This window comes from Lontra canadensis, unplaced genomic scaffold (assembly GCF_010015895.1).
Source record: "Lontra canadensis isolate GAN:19392208 unplaced genomic scaffold, GSC_riverotter_1.0 scaffold47, whole genome shotgun sequence".
NCBI lineage: Eukaryota > Metazoa > Chordata > Mammalia > Carnivora > Mustelidae > Lontra > Lontra canadensis.
Window position 1 is genome coordinate 5713364 of NW_022631041.1, and position 19633 is coordinate 5732996.

Here is a 19633-nt window from a genome sequence, read left to right on the forward strand (position 1 = left end):
AAATACCCACTGTCACTTATAATTAACCACAATTAATATTGACATAGAAGATTAATTTTTTCTCTTTAGCACATAGCTTTTAATTAATTTCAAAAGATTTTCTCAAATGATTGTCACATGAGACCTCAACTTTGATCTATCTACTCTTGCTGTTATAGTCTAAAAAATATCTTATGGACATTTAATGTTTTATAGCTGAATGAACTAATTTAAAATTATGTTTACTGTGATAATAATGGTATTCTACCAATTTGCCTGATGGTGAGAATCACCTAGCATGCCTGGGGGAAAATGCTCACTTCTGGGCAACAGCAAAATCCGTCTTTTGGAAAGGGGTCTTAGAATCCGAATTTTCAGCAAGGATTCCAGAAGGTTCTTTTTTTTTTTTTTTTAAGATTTATTTATTTATTTATTTGACAGACAGAGATCACAAGTAGGCAGAGAGGCAGGCAGAGAGAAAGAGGGAAGCAGGCTCCCCACTTAGTGGAGAGCCCGATGTGGGGCTCAATCCCAGGACCCGGGGATCATGACCTGAGCCGAAGGCAGAGGCTTAACCCACTGAGCCACCCAGTCGCCTCGTCCAGAAGGTTCTTAACATGAGAAACATCCTCTGGAGTTTAGCAGTGTTTAAAAAGAGGCTTCAAATGAAAATTTCTCTTCATTAACAATGTGTCTTCTCTTTACATGATGTAGAAATTACAAAATGTCCAGTTCAAAAACACAGATGTTCTGTACCTGTGTCTTGATAAATTTGGTCATTAATATGTCCGTTCCTGAGCAAGTATTCCCATTGTCAAGTACAATTTTGGCAAAATCTTTTTGCCAGAAATTTTTTTGCTCTTACGTACATTTTGCTACTATTATAAACTGCAAAATAATTCATTTCCCACAGTCGTCAGGTTTGAGGTAAATGTAGTTATATTTGAAGGGAAAAAAAGTTATCTGCAGAATGACAATTACTGTTTGAGGAAAGGATACAGAATTTCGACTCTGTTGCCTTTTTAGGAAGCCTCCTTGAACTTCATCTGAGGTGGTTGCATGCTAATTACTTGAGGAGGAACCAAGGTGACAGAGCAGGGGGCTGGATGAAAACAGGTGTTTAATAATGCGTGGGAGGGGACTATAGGAAAGATTTTAGTAAGATCTATTTTATAAAAAGGAGGCTGAACTCTTTTCTCTTTTAGAAATGTGGGCAGCAAATTCTGAAAACTTCAAGAGGAAGCAATCATTTATTTAAAAATTCTTTTCATGTGTTCCTTTTGGAAACGTTTGGCTTTTTATTTTTGCCTCTGTTTGTACTTCAGGGGTCTTTCCTTTCAATGAAGTGCCTGTTTTGCAGTACACTGCCTGGTGTGAAGTAAATTCCAGTCTTAATTGGGGTCTCTTAAAAGCTTTTTCTAAAGGGTTTCTCAGCCTCCCTGAGGAAAGGCCACTGTTATTTGTCCAAGGTGCCCTGACGAGGGCCTGCTGAGCATTGCCTTGGACCTTCCTTCGAGAATAAAAATGTTTCTGACCACAGGTGGGTCGCCCACAGGATTGAGCAGGGCAGCCTGACAGGGTGATTCAGGATCGCAGTTGCCAATTTCATCTATTTAAAGGGACTCTGTGTTTTTCAGAATTTTTCTCATCTGTAAATTTAACTCGCGCTGACCTGCCAGGCTGTCTGTGGAGGACCCGGCTGAGGATGGAAACTTGGAATAAGCCAGAATGAGTTAACTGAGCTCATGTGGAATGTTCCTGTGTGCCTAACAGAGCAGTGTTTCATTTTCCTAAAGTCTACTAAAATGGAATTATATACATATGTGCGTAACTAGTATTCTCTCGCTTGGAAAGTACTCGGTTGCCAATTTTGTAAAGAAAACACGAAAAGATTAAAATCAAACTGGAGATTTTAAGAAGGATCTAGAATTGTACGCTTTTAAAAAGACCTAATCCCCTTTAGTCATCAGACCCTGCATGGACTGTCAGAACACACGGATATCTCATTTTTCAAATGACAAAAGGTGTTTTAATTTATAAAGCCCTTCTAAGTGATCGTAGCAGAAGCCTTTAAGGAACTTTCTTTTCCCCTCTGTTAGGTGGGGTGGGGTAGAGATGAGGTTGGAAGCTGTGTGACATTTTCATTCTGTCTTCAGTGTGTGAATAAACAGCTTTACAGGCAGTAGTAAAAGTCTGTATTTGTTTGTTAGAGCTGCTGTAACAAATACCTAGGGACTAGGTTGGGTTAAACAATAGAATTTCATTTTCTCACAGTTCTGGAGTCTGAAAACTTAGTACTTAGGACTTAGAAGTCCAAGATCAAGGTTGGGTTTCTTCTGAGGCTCTCTCCTGGCCACTTTCTCCCATATCCTCATATGGTCTATGAACGTACAGGTCTATCCAATCTCTATTATCTTACCAAGACACTAGTCATCGGATTAGGGCCCACCCATTGTGACCTCACTTTACCTTAAATACCTCTTTAAAGGCCTTATATACAAATACAGTCACATTCTGAGGTATTTGAGGTGAAGACTTCAACAGATGTATTTGGGGGGACAAAATTCAGCCATAACAGTGTCCTTAAAACAAGCTTACAAACTGAGATCCATTCACAATGGCCTATAAACACCCAAGATCCATTGTCTTTTTTCTGGTTTCTTCAGTTCCACTTCCTAACAGATTATAGCTGCTTTCCTTCTCACCTTCAACAGTGACACATATTGAGTAGAAACGACCTGAGGAAGAGGATGCATTGAAGGTGTGTTTCAGGAATGGGAACCAACCTAGGTCACCAGGCAGTGCCACTTAAGAGATGAGCATGGAATGTAAAGATTATATGTAGCAGAATTAAAAATAGTCTATGTGAACACTGTTTCTGCCATATTTGTGTTAGAAATAACGACCTCTTGAGTAGAGCGCCACATTGATGGTGTAATGCTAAGAAAAACAGTGCTTATGAAGAGGGGCATCCCAGTGTGGTCAGCAACTATGTATGTACCTCCTGATTAGTTTTATAATCTCTGAGGTCCCTGAATGTGAGGCACACTTATTTTTTTTTTTTAAAGATTTATTTATTTATTTATTTGACAGACAGAGATCACAAGTAGGCAGAGAGGCAGGCGGGGGGAGCGTTGGGAAGCAGGCTCCCCGCGAGCAGAGCGCCCGATGCGGGGCTTGATCCCAGGACCCTGGGATCGTGATCCGAGCCAAAGGCAGAGGCTTTAACCCACTGAGCCACCCAGGCTCCCCAGCACACTTTTTAGAGAGATGCCTTATTCCCAAATGTCACTACATAGATACTCATCTTTTCTGTGTTTGATTTTTTCTTACTCTGTGTGCTTTTATTATCTTAGATGTGTTTGATATCCAGCAGAGTGACATGTTTCTTCACAAAAAGCTGCTAAAATAAGAAATAGAATGAATAGGGATGCTAAAGAAAGATAATGTTAAAACACCTGTCAGAGTAAAGCCAGAAAAAAATGTTCTCACCAGGAAATGCAGCAACCCCGTTGAGTCAGGTTGGCAATTCAAAGACAATTCATGTGTGACTAAACACATTTGTATTATATCCCATACACATTGCAAAACATCTAGCAGGCTTCTGGTAATGGCTTCCTATGTCTCCCTAAACTCTTCACTGGGGTGGACAGATTGGGTGGACTTGTTCACCTTGTCACAAGGCATGAAAATAGTGCTTCCAAAAGATACCCACCTCGGTGAGGTTCACGGTTCTTTAATATAAAGGGAACTGGTACCTCAAGCCATGTAAGCACACAAGTAAAGTGGGTGCCTCCAAATCTAGCAATCCTAGATCATCCCTCAAAAGGGTTGAAAATTCTTCAGACACCTAAGAGATGACTTAATTTTTTGGCATCTTTTGGCCAGGAGTTTCCTAGAAGTAAGTTAGATCTTGAGATGGCTGAGATACAAGGCATTCCTAAAAAGCTTCATGCAAGACCCAATTGTTTTGGATCTGTTTGGATTCTGCTCTGAATCCAAAGGGTGATAGAGTGGGAGTTGGGGGTGTGCAGGAATTCTCAGCCAAGCTCCACACCCATTAGTTGGGAGCCTGTCACTTTAGTGTTTCAAGGCATCGAGTAGATTAGAATCGGCCACTCAACGTAAGGATGGTTAAAAAGTCACAGAACATTGGTGTTCTTCCAAGTGAACACATTTTTTGTGGATTTGACCCTGATATTTCAGATTTAGAATTCAATATCCTAAGACCTAAAGATGAAGTCTTATTATATACAATGGAAATAACTGATAAGGATTTCATTCAGTTCTTATGGTTTTTGCCAGTCTGTTATTTTCATTGCCTGGTATCTAGTCCTGGGGGCAAAAAAGAAAGAGCACAAGGTTCCTGTTAGATCTCAAAAAGGAAGTGGTACAGAATAAACACGGGTCCCTTTGATAATGATTTCTTAGCCAGTCCAATAGATGATGATTCTCAGTAAGTGTGAGTCCTTTAGAACTTAGGCATTGATGTTGAGTTTAAAGGTGGCCTTAACTGTAAAGAATATGAAGTTAATAGAAACACGAAGTGGAGGTTTTTCTCCTCAGATTTTGACACTAGACATATTTGGAAACAGGAGTAAAATGCAACTTCCTGTGTTTGGCTGCTATAGTGACTAACACAGGCTTTTAAAAGCAACAACTTGTAGCTCAACGAGATGTAGACAGTTTGATAACTAAATTTTCAACATGGTTCAATAAGAATTCACCAAGTGTGCAATAGGTCTTCTGAGTAAAATAGGTTTGTGTGTTTTTTTACTTTACTTTTTTATTTTTTGCAGGTACAAGTATAAAAATAAACTGTGCGCCTTCCCCTCTGGTGGGAAATAGGGACAAATCCAGTTGTAGCTGTTCTCTCCTGTTCTTATAGGTGATGTCAGCCTTCTTGCGTTGTGACTTTCCTCAGGGAGATCACATCACATCACCTCTGCTGCAGGGTGATGGTGATTTCCCTTGAGTGCTAGTTGGTCTCTGCTGCTCTCAGCAATTGGCCCAAGACCAGTGGAGAACACAGGTGACTCTGTGCAGGAGTCTGTTTTGAACAGAGTGTTTTTGTTTTTCTAGAGCCCTCTAGAAGACCAGGGAAATAGCTTTCAAACAAATTTCACCATCCCAGTTGCTCCAGATCATAAATGACCCATTTTCTAGAGTTTATTCCCTTTGAAACCTTTTAACAGTCCCTTCTCCACCTGTTTGTGTAGGAATAGGAGAGGAAGTAGTAGAAGGCATTGGCCTTTCTTGTGTATTGATGATGCAGTATGACCCTTTACATATGTTATTTCTGTTAACCCTTGCAACACCCCAAATGCTAAACTGTATTATCCCATCCTATGGATCAGGAAGAGATTCTGAAAGCTTGAATGGCTTGTCCAAGATTACCAGCTAGGAAGTAGAAGAACAGATGATTAAATTCAAGTCTTTCTGCCCCAAGGCCCGTGTTTTCTCTCAGTGGAAATTAATAGGTCTGTGTTTTTACTTAAAATGATTCTCTGGGGGCACCTGGGTGGCTTACTTGTTAAGTGTCTGCCTTCTGCTCAGGTCATGATCCCAGGGCCCTGGGTCGAGCCCCGCATCAGGCTCCCTGCTCGGCGGGAAGCCTGCTTCTCCTTCTCACACTCCCCCTACTTGTGTTCCCTCTCGTGCTGTGTCTCTCTCTGTCAAATAAATATATAAAATCTTTTTTTAAAAAATGACTTTCTCCCTTTCTTCCTCTCTCCCATTCTCCCTCTCTCTCCTTTCCTTCCTTCCTTCCTCTCTCTCAGCATATACTAGGTGTCACCAGGGTGCCAAGTAAGCTAAAGGATAAAATAAAACATTTTCTTACTTCTCTGGAAGCTTTTATACAGAGCACAGGAAGAGTTGTTCATTTCTCCATTTGTGTTTGCTCCCGTAAGATACTGGTATAACAGGAGATGTTTGATTCTCAGTTGAAAGGTGAGATAAGAGAAGTGGTATTTTCTGTTCGGATTGGGAAGAAACTTGCTGCTGGTTGCCAGTCTTAAAGAATGATTCCATTGGGCATGTTGCATTGTCTCGTCAGGTATCTGCCACCATAGCACTACTGGGCTACCATGCCGAGGACCTTGTAGTTCTACCAGTTTCTGATGTATTTAGTGAATCAAAAGTCTAAAGTATTGATACAGAGCTAAAGATCCGTCATGTCATAATGTGACAGAATTTATCTCAGGTGAAAAATACGGTTTTATAGTTTTCTATGTGGGTCCCTATTTTCTGAGAGATTTAAATTCTCACAGGTAATGCCTGAAAACAATGGAAAACCAAAGGCAATTTGGACTTGGTTTCAGTTCACTCAGATAATTTGCCTTTCCGGTTTCTTTTTTTTTTTTTTTTTTTTTTAAAGATTTTATTTATTTATTTATTTGACAGAGAGATCACAAGCAGGCAGAGAGGCAGGCAGAGAGAGAGGAGGAAGCAGGCTCCCTGCTGAGCAGAGAGCCCAATGATGCGGGGCTCGATCCCAGGACTCTGAGATCATGACCTGAGCCGAAGGCAGCGGCTTAACCCACTGAGCCACCCAGGCGCCCCAACCTTTCCGGTTTCTTGATCATGAAACTAAATTGCCTTCTGAGTCCCCCCAGTTAGGAGAAAGAAGATGAAGACTGCAGAAAAGTCTGAGTTGCCTAACATGTTTTGAGAAGGGAGAAAGAAATGTCCGTGTGGGCTGTTAATTTTTCGTCACTCATTGCTATATAAAAATACAAAATTCTTTAAAGATCATTTCACATACAAATTATTCCAACTGTTTTTTCTCAGTTGTTTGTCTTTGGTGGATTGTCTTTTTAAAAGGACACAGTAAGCCGCAAAGCCAGTCTTTGTTCATCTGAAAAATTTGTCAACAATGTCTCTGCCATTCTTATGAGTGTTAATCATCCTTCCTGCTGGCTTTGATATTTTCTCAATTTCAAACTTTAGTGTTTGTTATGTTATCATTCAAAATATTTGGAGTTCTGCAGGAAGGCACCATTGGAAACAATTTCCTCTGCATGAAAAATCTAAAGACCTGCTAAAATAAATCATAGCCTACTTAGGCCAGGCCTTGTACATTCATTATTGCCAGACATTTGTCCATGATTTAGTCATTCATTTTGTAAATATTTATTAAGTACCTTCTGTGGCCTGGGTACAGAGTGAGGGCACCACCTAGAATAAAAACACTTTTGATGCCTGTCCTCATGGGACTCTCAATCTAGTAGGGAGCACTGTGACTTTCTCTTCATATACTTGCTCCTTGAAGAGGCCATTCCCCCCCCCCCCACTTGTTTAATAACAACAACAATTAAAAGTTATTTTTATGGCTTCTGGAAAAGTTGATGAATTGCAGCTAGCTGCTTCTGAATTCAGTTATGGGCTTTTCCCCCACATCAATCTAGTACACATTCAGCATTCCTTTAGGCCAGTATTGAAAATCTCAATAAAAATTATATCAAAAAAGGGGCGCCTGGGTGGCTCAGTGGGTTAAAGCCTCTGCCTTCGGCTCAGGTCATGATCTCAGGGTCCTGGGATGGAGCCTCGCATCAGGCTCTCCGCTCAGCAGGGAGCCTGCTTCCTTCTCTCTCTCTCTCTGACTGCCTCTCTGCCTACTTGGGGTCTCCGTCTGTCAAATAAATAAATAAAATCTTTTAAAAAAATTATATAAAAAAAGAATTTTGGAATAAGATGGTTGGCTTGATGGTGCCCTAATTGGATTCAGAGCCTTTCCTTGTGGTGTTCTGCCCAAGTCCTGCTGGTACACCTCGTTCTCTGGAATGCTTTCTTGACACACATGTTGTTTGAAAAGAAAGAAATCAAAATAGAACATCTTGTAAGTGGGAATCACCTTAGTGCCTGTGTTGGTGAAAAAAAGATTAAACTCAACCCTAAGGCCGTCATTACTATGAAGTTATTTTTTTTAAAAAGACAACTAATGGAATTCTCTCCCTTCCCTGCCTCCATCCCCGCCCCCCCTACAATTAGATGTTACAAACTAAGGAATGTTAATCCTTTGCTTTTCAGTGACTTCTGAATGGTTTCCTGCCTAATTTGGATGGGATCTTTCTACCTTTTAAGCACTGTTATGAAACTAGACTAAATCTCCATAACCCTCAAACAGCTTAGCCCTGAATTTTTAACACAGAACTTAGAGAGTGTGTCAGGCCATGGCTGTCACAAGAATGAGTGCTCAACGACCACCCCTGAGCCCCTCCAGCCACTTACATCCTCTGTTCTCTCACGTGCCAGGTTTCTGTATTGGAATGATGGTTACTTGAATAATGTCAGCCCCTCTCATAGACAGTAAACTTCCTGAGGGCAGAGATCCAATCCCTTTTTGCTTACTATTATGGCTTTGTTGCATTACCTTGTCTATGATAGTTGCTCAGTACATTAATTACGAATGCATGACTCCATCCCACATTACGCAGATTTTTCTACAACTTCATCTTTTTGTGGAACTCTCCTTCCTCCTTGTCTTGTTTTGTCTGGAACCCACCTATCCTTGGCAGTGCTTCCTTGGTAACTCCATAATGGAGGTTCTGCTCTCCTTCACCATGGATATGTGATCCGATCCTGGCTACCCCTCCTGCCTGCTTTGCTTCCAGTAACGTGTGTATTCTCACTCGAAGTACATACCCTCCTGCGTGTTCCTCTTCACAGCTCTGGTGCCGTCATCCCCTGACTTCCTGCTCACTTCCTCACATTGATCAAGTGAGGTTCAGGCTCTCCTCTGCCGCCCATCCCTTCCAGAGAGAACCCCATCCCCATGTGGTTAGTCAGTTCTCTTGCACTTCTGGCTCTTTCCCCTCGGTCCATAAATGTGCCCTAGAATCCCCCACACTTGTGACTTTATAACAAATAAACTAACCTCTGTCTTGTACCTGATGATTCTCAGTACAGGAGAAGTCCAAGGTTCTTTATTATGTACAGCCTACTGCCTTCTAAATGTAATCATTTTCTAAGAGTTTTCCCCTGGCCCTCAACTGCCGCTTTTGTTTGGAAGACTCCCCCAAGTAACTTCAACATTGACTTCCCGCTGTTGTGCCAATAATGTATTTCTGTCTGCTGGACATCTTCCCCTCAATGTCCTGCCAATACCTGAAGTTCACGCGGCCTGAACATAAGCCATAGGTCTTTCTCCAAGTCCTTTCTTGGCATTCCAGCACACGTCCAAGAGCTTCAGGCCATAGAATTCTCTGTGATTTCTCTAGACAGTTCCCCCTTTTCCTCACTTCTTCCTCAATGTCCCTTGGATCCATTCATCATTTCTAATTCATTTTCACTGCTCTCCAAGTTCAGATGCCTGGTTGTTGCAGTCATCTCTTAACTGAACTACAAGAATATAAATCTGGGGGCCCTGGGGATTCTTCATGACATAAATTCTCCTCTCAGCATCCTGCCCAGCACTGTATAAGCCTGTAGGTTTCATTTCTGCCTTGGGTGGATAGTCTGGAATTATGCACGCGGCTGCCATTCTCTTCACAGGTACCAGACTTGGGGACTTGGTGTGACTGCCAGGGCACTGATGGACTATAAACAGTGTTACCACATTATAGGTAGATTATCAGGACCCTTATTTATCCACCAGATTTTTGACCTAAAGATGTTGGTCCAGATTTAATATGTTATTTTATTAATACTTCTGTTACATTCATCCACAATGGGAAAGTTTTCATAACTGTATCTCTGGCAAAATTTAGCCGCTTACTTAAAAATTATGAAATTTCATTATGAATAAGATCTGCCCGTTTCTCCCCTGAAGTTTCATCCCTATGCCTGTGTTCAGCAAACTGAGTGGCTGTTGTCCTAACAAACAGGAGTAAAATTTGCTTAGTTGATGTCTTGCCCAGTGGAGATGTGTTGACCTTTTCTCCTTTTTTACAAACACAGCACAACCTCCACACACCATGACCTGCTCCCCACCCCAGACTCAGGGAGTTGTAGGATATGGTTAGTAAGGGAAAGAAGGTAGACGGTTGCTTCCTTTCTTATTTTTCACTTCACTAGCAAAGTTCTTGATATTTCCACATAGAGCCATCAAAACTTTTCACAAAACCCTTTGCTAATTGTGACCACAGTGGTATTCAAAACTTGAAATGTTTTTATTTAACAATAAAATTCATTTTCCATTTGCGAAGTGATCCTGTTGTCTACTCAACCAGAGTTTCTTTAAACCCCAAATACAAGTGATATTATTTAATCTGTTAAATATCCCGCAGCAAGTCTAGGGGCTGTTGGGCATGTCCGAGCATCAGGATGTCCTCCAGCTGCACAAACATGCTCATTCTGCAGGCCTACCGGCCATGAGTTTAAACTCTGAAATTCTTTGTGGTGCTTGCAGACAGATGGAAGTCTTTAGTAGCTTTTCCCTTTGGGGGTTTAAAAATAATGGCCGTCTCCATTAGAAAAACAAGTTAAAAAACTGGAGATATCAAATTCCTAAAATTAATACTATGGTAAATAAGGATTATGTGCAATCAAAGGACCGTAGTTAATATAAGCAAAGGACACACTCTGCCTTCAGCTAGCATGAACCAAACTGTGAAGACACTGGGGCCATTGGTTTACAGAGCCAAACAGTACCTGCTGTAATTCTTTGGGTTAGTCCACAGAGGAGGTTGGAGGTAGAACTGAATTATTATTCATTAGGGTTTAAGTCTTGCCTTCTCTTAGAATAGAGCTCTATTCCCACCCATATCCCTCTGACCCATTTTGTACAGAGGAGACCCTGGCGGCCAACTCCTGACTTTAAATCCCACTTACCAGCTTTGTGACCTTGGGCCAATTACTTGGCTCTCTCTGGACTTCACCTTCCTCATTACAAAGTGGGAATGCTAACAAGCCCCTACCTCACAGGGCCATTTGATAGTTAAGAAGACACCATTCATAAAGCACTTAGAACAGGTCTTCATTTGGCCTGTAAGATCTGTGTAGTCAGCACAGATCAGTATAAGAATCAGAATTTTTTAAAATTGGAAAGGAGCCTAGAGATCACATAACCTAGTCTCCTCATCTCAGCAATGAAATATTGAGGTCTTTGCCGAAGGTCACAGGGCTATTAAGAAGCAGAGTCGGGTGTGGGACTCAGTCTTCTTGGCTTACAGTCAGCCATTCCAATTGGATGGTTAAAACCCAGAACAGTAACTAAGATTTATTGCCTGTCTTGATTGTGCAACATCTTCTTTGCTTTTTGCCTTACAAAGAATCATAATGCCCTTCTAGAGCTACCAAGAGGTGCTACTGATTCGTCAATTTAGCTGTTGTATTCCAAGGAGGACAGACTCAGGAATCACATGACCTAGATGATGTCTTTGCCATTAGTTAATGACTTGGGAAGCCCCATAGTCTCTTTGGGTCTCAGTTTCTCCACAGGTAGTTTTTTTTTTTTTTTTAAGATTTTATTTATTTATTTGACAGATAGAGATCACAAGTAGGCAGAGAGGCAGGCAGAGAGAGAAGAGGAAGCAGGCTCCCTTCTCAGCGGAGAGCCCAATGTGGAACTCAATCCCAGGACCCCGGGATCGTGACCCGAGCCGAAGGCAGAGGCTTTAACCCACTGAGCCACCCAGGTGCCCCATCCACAGGTAGTTTTTAAATATATATAGGATAGGGGTGCCTGGGTGGCTCAGTGGGTTAAGCCTCTGCCTTCAGCTCAGGTCATGATCCCAGAGTCCTGGGACCGAGCCCCCCATCGGGCTCTCTGCTCAGCAGGGAGCCTGCTTCTCTCATTCTCTCTCTCTGCCTCCCTCTCTGCCTACTTGTGATCTCTGTCAAATAAATAAATAAAGTCTTTTAAAAAAATATATATATATATATGATAATGTAGAACCCCTGTATTAAACACAGTTGCAGTTCCCATAACGGATAACTTAGTACTCAGTGTTTCTACAAATTGCGCGTCTTGGAACTGCTGCATGATTTCATATGCAGAGTGCAAATAAACGTAAAGCTGCTATTATTTATGGACAGTAAACTACTTCTTAACCTTTCATCTTGAATAGGTGAGCTTCCAGTGTAGCACAGTTTCAGGGCAGTCTCAGAAGATAATAGATGGATTAGCTTTCCCAGAAATCTGGCAAGGGAAGGAAGATGTTATTTGCATTTTTCAGATAAAGAAATTAATAATGATATCCCTTATAAATAGAAGAGCTTGCATAAAGGTTATCATTTTTGAGTGCTCTCTCATCTGAGGTCTTGCTAAGACTGCAGATTTCCATTTTGTAGCTAGGTAACTTTGCTTTGGAATGCTCATGTGTTTAGATGATTCTCAGACATAAAGTTCAGTGAACAGGGACAGACCTTTATAAAGGAGTGTGCTGTAAAAGTCCACTAAACTGAAGTTCAAGAATAGGTGACATAAATCAGTGGTAATAGGGGTTAAAACAATGGTTATTTGGGGAATGGGTGGGAGAGGGTGGTTATGACTGGGAAGAAGCACAAGGAAGCTTTCTGGGTCTGGAAATAATTCTAGACTTTGATCTGGAGGTGATTACATACACAAAATCATTTACTGTCTGTAAATATACCTAAAAATTATTTTGAAAAATCTCCATAGTTTAATTTGAGTGGCAGATCTTACCCAGGTCCCTTTAGATAACTTTATAGCTTCTTTCAGTCATAGAGGACTGGAAATTGACGAATACGGAGTCGAGTTATAAGGGCAGTCTTCCTCCGGGGGAACTAATATAACTTCATTTGACTCTTAGGATATCAATGTTTTTCATATTCTATTCTTTTTCTTCAAATTTGGTTTCTTGTTTACATTCTATTCTTTCTACTTTTATTGGATTTTAAAAGATGGTGGCTACATAATTAAAATATTTTCAGCCTTGATTATCACCTTAATGTTGATTATTCTTTAAGCAGTCAGCTAATGAAAATGTTTTTCCCTGTACCAAGATCTTTTCTAACTCTAAAATTGTATTCTCAGATTTTTAAGTAATGCTTTATACATTGATATATAGAAAGTTCACTCATTCTCTAGTTCCTTTTTACATTTTTCACATTTAACCATTTCACGTGTTCAAAGACTTGACCTTATAAATTTGCTTTCATTTATTTTCCCATAAATATGTAACATGTGTCTATTTTGAGCACAGGAGCATGGCAATGAGAATGTGGGGTTTTTTGCTTTTTGTTTTTTGGGGTTGTTTTGGGGTTTTTTTGGCTTTACTTTAAAAGGTCAGCCATCCTTGATTGGATCACTTTCAGGCCATTCCTTCCTTGATTTCCACCGAAAAGTCTACTCATCTTTTCGGTTCCCAGTCAAGTCTCTCACTCCCTGTGAAACACTCGCCAGTCACCTCAGTCAGTGTTGACTGATCCCCTCCCTGTGCTTCCACCTTTGGGCTCTTTTCCCACCTTTGTTCCAGTGCCTCCCACCTGGCTGGCATCACAGAGCACTGATCACATCTGCTCCCCCAACCATCCTGCGAGCTCCGAAAGGGTGAGAATCCTGTCCTACTGTCTGGGATCTCCCAGGACCTTTATGGTGGGTTCGTGGCACTGAGTTAAAGCAGGCCTTGCTGGTCAGTAGTAAAGAGGGCCTGGAATCCAATCTGACTTGGAATCCAAGCTCTGCCACCCACACAGTGTGTCACTTGAGGAAGATACATATTTATTCATTTTAAGTCACATAATTTAGTCAATAAATGTTAATTTAATCTCTCTCTATATGAAAGCACCTCCACGTACATTGCCGAATACTGAGCTAGACATTTAGTCTCTGTGAGTCTACCATCTCCAAAATGGTACTGATAATAGAATCTATGTAAGAGCTGTCGTGAGAATTAGCATGAGCCAAGGCAGGTAAGGTACTTAGCACAGAGCCTGACGCACATACACACTCAACAAATATCAGTGATCATCAATTCTGCTGTTAATAAAGTGCTCACTAATTTCCTCTTTCAGGAGAGAATCAAACGCAAGGTGGGCCAGTGGCTAGTTCATTGCTGGGTACTATGCATCAGACCTTTCACACTGGCATCAGCTATGGGGTTTCTGTTTCTGAATTGCGCCATTCACTCTTCTATCCTTATGAGTGCAGGGCACGAGATAGGAAATGAGTCCTCAATTATCATGAAATAAGTTTCAGTCCTTTAAATTTACTTTGATTCCCAAATAAAATTCTATTACCGAAAACAGTTCAGCTTCAGTGATTTAAAAATAAAGAACAAGGAACCTTTTTTATTCCCAGATTTGTCATTCTATGTCATCAGTATATGATACTAATCCTGGTATGGTGAGAGAGAGAGAATTGGAGGTATGTTTGGATCAGGCTCACAGTAACTGAGTGGATACTTGCTGACACCATTTTTCAAGGCTCGTTATCTACCCTTTTGAAAGATGTTGGATGTCAATTACCTTATTTGGGTCTATCATGTGCTGAAAAGTGATGAAATAGCAATTTGATGACCTATAAAACACTAGTGATAAAACACTAGAAATAGAAATTATTGATAAAAAGAGATTTTTATGAAACAAGATGGGATCGGGAGGTAGACAAACCATAAGAGACTCTTAATCTCTCAAAACAAACTGAGGGTTGCTGGGGATGGGAGAGTAGGGATGGAGTGTTTGGGTTATGGACATTGGGGAGGGCATGTACTATGGTGAGTGCTGTGAAATGTGTAAGCCTGATGATTCACAGACCTGTACCCCTGGGGCAAATAATACCTTATCTGGTAATAAAAATAATTTTTTTTAAAAAAAGATTTTAGAGAAAAAGATGGGCAATTCTAAAGCATATTAACGTCCCAAAACCTCTCTGAGCAGAAGTGTTTATTCTTGGTAAAAGCGGAACTCCCTAAGGTCTCCCTACAGCTGATATCCTCACCCCTGTGAACCTCTTAAATTCTCATCCTCATGCACCTCTATACTAGCTAACGCCACATTTATACAAATGAATTCTTTAAGATACTTACAGTTTTGTAGAAAAGTTACAAAGATAGTACGGAGTTCTCATATACCCCCCTACTTAGGTTCTCCTGTTACTCATCTCATGTATGAGTATGATATATTTGTTACAACCAAGGAACAGAGCACTGGTGCATTACTGTTAACTAAATTCCATAATTTATTGGGATTTCCCTCATTTTCCCCAAATGCCCTTTTTTTGTTTTTTCAGGATTCCATCCAGGATAGCACATTGCATCTATTTATATGTCTCCTTAGCTCCTCTGGTCTCTGATTGTTTCTTAGACTTTCTTTGTTTTTAATGATGTTGACAGTTTTGAGGTGTATTGGTCAGGTAATTTATAAATGTCCCTCATTTTAGTTTTGTCTGATGTTTTTCTCATGGTTACAGTGGGGTTATAGGTTTTGAAGTATGATTTTCTTCTATCATATCAAGGGTACGTGTTATCAACATGACATACTACGGATGCAATTAATGAAGATCACTTAGCTGAGGTAGTGTTTGTCAGTTTTCTCCTCTGTAAAGTCATCCTCCCCCTCCATTTTATGTTGCAGTCCTTGGAAGGAAGTCCCAGTGTGTAGCCCACATTTAAGGAGTGGGGAGTTCAGCTCCACTCCCTTGAGATGGAGTGTTTATATAAATTATTTGTAATCTTCTGTACAAATTTGCCTTCCCACGTTTATTCAATATTTATATTAGTATGATATTATTTAATCATTGAATATTTATATCAGTGTGATATTATCTATATCAGTATTCAATATTTATCTCTATCCATATTCTATATATTTATTTTATACTTTGGATTATTATCTGATACTACATCATTTATTTTGTTGCTCAGATTGTTCCAGCTTTGGCCTTGGGGACTCTTTCAGTTGGCTCCTATGTGGATTTGACATACTCCCATCAGTATGTTTTTTGAGCACTTGCTTACTTTCTGGCACTGTAACATGCGTCAGGCTAATCTAGTGTTTCTTTTCTTTGAAGAGCACTGTTAGAAGCCAAGATCTGAGTACCGTGTGCACACTTGGGGTATTGTTGCTTTAGGCTTACTTTCTGAAGGGAACAGAACTATCATGATATTTCCCCCCAATACAGTGCCACACAGATCATTCTAACCGCCCCATCCCCCCACTTACCAAAAAGCTTGCTTTCCAGCATTGGCTCCCAACATAAATTATCTATATGCTTATTTATTCTGTCCCAGTGTACTTGGATAGCAGCTTCAGAATTGTTAACTCATACTCTCATGTAATGCCACACACCTTGATCTTTGTGTTCCTTTTCTCTTACTGTCTGTCAGTGATCATTCTTCTTACCCCCACAAAAGGAAGATTGTGGTACAACCCAAAGTAAACTCTGATCAGCAAGAGAGTAAGGATCTCCATTAGTGAACTCAAGACAAGGATAGCCACTTGGCTTCTTTGGAAACCATTATCAAGTCTCATCTGCGATGGCTCAGAGCATGAGTTTATCCTAATTTTGTTGTCTACTTGGTTCTGGGTCCAGAAATTATGTATGCCCCTGTATATGATAGTACATGTATGAAGGCATTCGGTTGAGAGAGGCCTCATGTAAGGATAGGAAATAAAGTCAAATCTTCCCTGAAGGCTGCTGTAAAGTTCTATGGCCTTTAAAGGGGAAAGTGGCAGACTTATACTGGAAAACATAAAAACTGTAAAATAAATAAATATTTTAAATATTTTAAAACAATCTCAAGTGTGAAAAAGAAACTTCTGATGAAGGGCAGGTTACTTTTCAAAACATGAAAATCAATCAAAATTAACCTTTAAAACAGGAAATTTAGACTTTCATCTGGGATTTACCTAGCAATTTGTTCTCATCTGGATGCAAATATAACATTCAGGTGACTTGTGAAAAAATTTTTTAGTAAGTTTCAAACAGATTTTAATAGTTGATTCAAAAGAAAATTATAGAAGTATCATTGGAACTGACAGTATCCTAGGTGTTTGGAGAAGAGAGTTTATATTCTGCTCATACCACTCAAAAGCAGGTGAAAATCCCCTACGCATTCATGATTCAAGAGACGTACAATGGCAGTATGGCCAACTGTGCCAACATATGGTTCCTAATTGCAAGCCTGGTTTGCTCTACTAACCCAACAATTACAAAATTACAAATGAATTAAATTTTCTATCAGAAAAAAGATATGTATGTGTGTGCACTGCTCTGGTCATTGGCACTAGCCCGGACCCTTTCCAGAGCAGAGATAAAGGCTAGAACTGTAGATGAATAATGAAGATAATGGCAGTTAATTTCTTATGCAGCTATGAATTTAACACTAAGGTTTTAATTCTTCACTCACTCAGTCTCCCCATTTGTCACCTAGAGAATTACTTACTTTTTGCTTTGTTTATTTTTGTTTTGAGGAGAAAAAGTAGATTATTCTTCAGTGGTTTGAGTCAAAAGCAGAATTTTTATGGCGTGTCAAGGAACTGGATGTGTGGCTTGAGAGAGAAAAGGAAAAGCAGATGCATGTCTGTAGCCACAGAGATGAATTTGAGATAGAAACCCTCATTCCCGTTGGTGTAACAGTCAGCCCTTATATCTTTCACAACATTGAAATTGTTCAAAATTAAGCCCTTCAGCATAAAATCTCAAAAAAGAAGAAACACCAGACACTCAGTTCCTCCCTAGGTTTGCCTCTTGTTTGAGGAAGGTAGTGGACAAGAGTGGAAGTGAAGTAAATCAGGATTTTACATTTTTACTCTGGCTTAGCTTCAAAATCACTCTGTCCTATATTTCTCTCTGCCCATTGTACTTTGGTCCATATGGGCAGGGTAAAGTAGGGTCAGGAACCATGCATGGAAGAAACAGTCACTGCAGGATTTGCATTTCTATCTGAAACTAGAATAAACATTGCTAGAGGGAAAAACGGAATTTATCCTTCTTGTTTGGAAGCAGCTCATAAGGATTTAGGTATTTGTATAAATGGATTGTCTTTTCTCATTCAGTTTAAGATTTCTTTAATTCTGGTATGCCAAGTGATTTTTGATTCAGATGTAGACATTTTTATATTATGCTATGGGACTCAAAATCTTATTGAATACTTTTTTTTTTTTTTTTAACTCGCTTTGTCTACCACATCTCCAGCATTGGAAGGAGGGGGTACTGCCGGGTTACTGCCAGGTAGAGGTAAAAATCCAGGTTCTCCAGTCACCCTCTTTTGATACCTTGTGGTGGAAATGGGGGCAGGGGATGCTCCTCATTCCTCTTGGGGATGGTGGTATTTCTAGATCCCTGCATAGTCTGAACTGATACCACAGTGGATAGGAGTGGTCTTATTCCCACTGGATATTGGTTTGATACCACCCCAATATTTATGGAGATGGAGGAGGAGAGACACCTCATTACTGCTGCATGGGGTGGAAGGCCAGGCTCCCATGTGCTCTCTGCTGACACTGTAGAGGATCATTCATTACCAGATGGTAGGCATGAAGGTCCCAACTCCCTACTTGGTCTTTCATGACATCTCTGACAGGGGAGTTGGTTACAGCTTCATGAGGGTAGACTTCCAGTCTCCCCACTCATCCTTTCCTGGCATTCACGGTGATCATTTCTTTTGTGGTGTTTGGCTGGAATAGAGCAGTTATTGACTAAAGGGTTTCCTTCTTCCTAGGCTGTCCCTTTCTTGCTGTTTTGGCTGGAGAGCAGCTTTTGTGGTGGCTTTTTTGGTCTATGCCTCATAGTGTCTCCAGGTTGCTGACTCCTTTCAGCTACAAGTCTGGTGTAAGTGAGGCAAAAAGAAAACCCGGGATCTCACCTTCATGTTGTTTCTTGGGTCCTGAAGTCTCAGGGTGGTCTATTTTCTTTTCACTTTGCAGAGTCTTCTTCTGCTTTGTTTATATATAACATCTGGGGTTTTTAAGTTCTATTTAAGAGGAGGAATAGGAAAATGTAAGTCTGACTCCATTTTTCTGCAAGCAAAAGTCCTTACCATTCAATTCTGCCTTTGTTTTGTTTTTTTTTTTTCCAGCATTTTCTTATGGAAGTTTTCAAGATGAAAGAATTATATAGTTAATCATCACGTATCTTGCTTCTCCCCAAATTCAACACTTAATGTTTTGCTGTATTTTTTTAGTATGGTTTTTATTTACTTTATTGTATTTATCCATCTGCCCTTTCCATCCGTCTGTCCATTAATTGTTTTTGATGGACATCAGTACACTTTACCCCTAAGCACATCAGCATGCATATCATTAATTGGAGTTCACTATATATTGTTTTTTAAAGGTGAATTTTATATAAAGTAAAATGCATGATATCAAAAATATCATTTGATGAGTTTTGTATGATCTATCCCTTACTGGGATAATTTCAGTCACCCCACAAAGTTCCCTTGAAGCCCCTTCTCAATTAACTCTAACTTCCATCACATTTCAAGAACTACTGTTCTGATTTTCTTTCTTTTTTCTTTGTTATTATCATAAATTCATTTTGACTCCTTTAGAACTTCATATAAGTAGAACCACATGGTATATATTTGTATTTTGTTGTTCTTGGCTTTTTTTTCAACACAGTGTTTTTGAGAGGCATTCATGTTGTCTGTATCGGGGTCGTTATCGTTATTATTGCTGAGTTATTTTGTTACATGAACAATACCACAGTTTATCCATTCTGGGCTGCTTCCAGTTTTTTGCCATTACCATTTAACAGTAGCAATAACATAAGTCATCGTTGTCTACCTTCTGTTTTGAACATAGT

General features: G+C 40.1%; 1 protein-coding gene across 6 annotated transcripts in view; it reads left to right on the forward strand.

Annotated features, from left to right (window-relative positions):
• The window catches only part of PHACTR2 (phosphatase and actin regulator 2), a 257822-nt gene that overhangs the window by 147063 nt on the left and 91126 nt on the right, over positions 1–19633 (forward strand). The window lies entirely within an intron of this gene.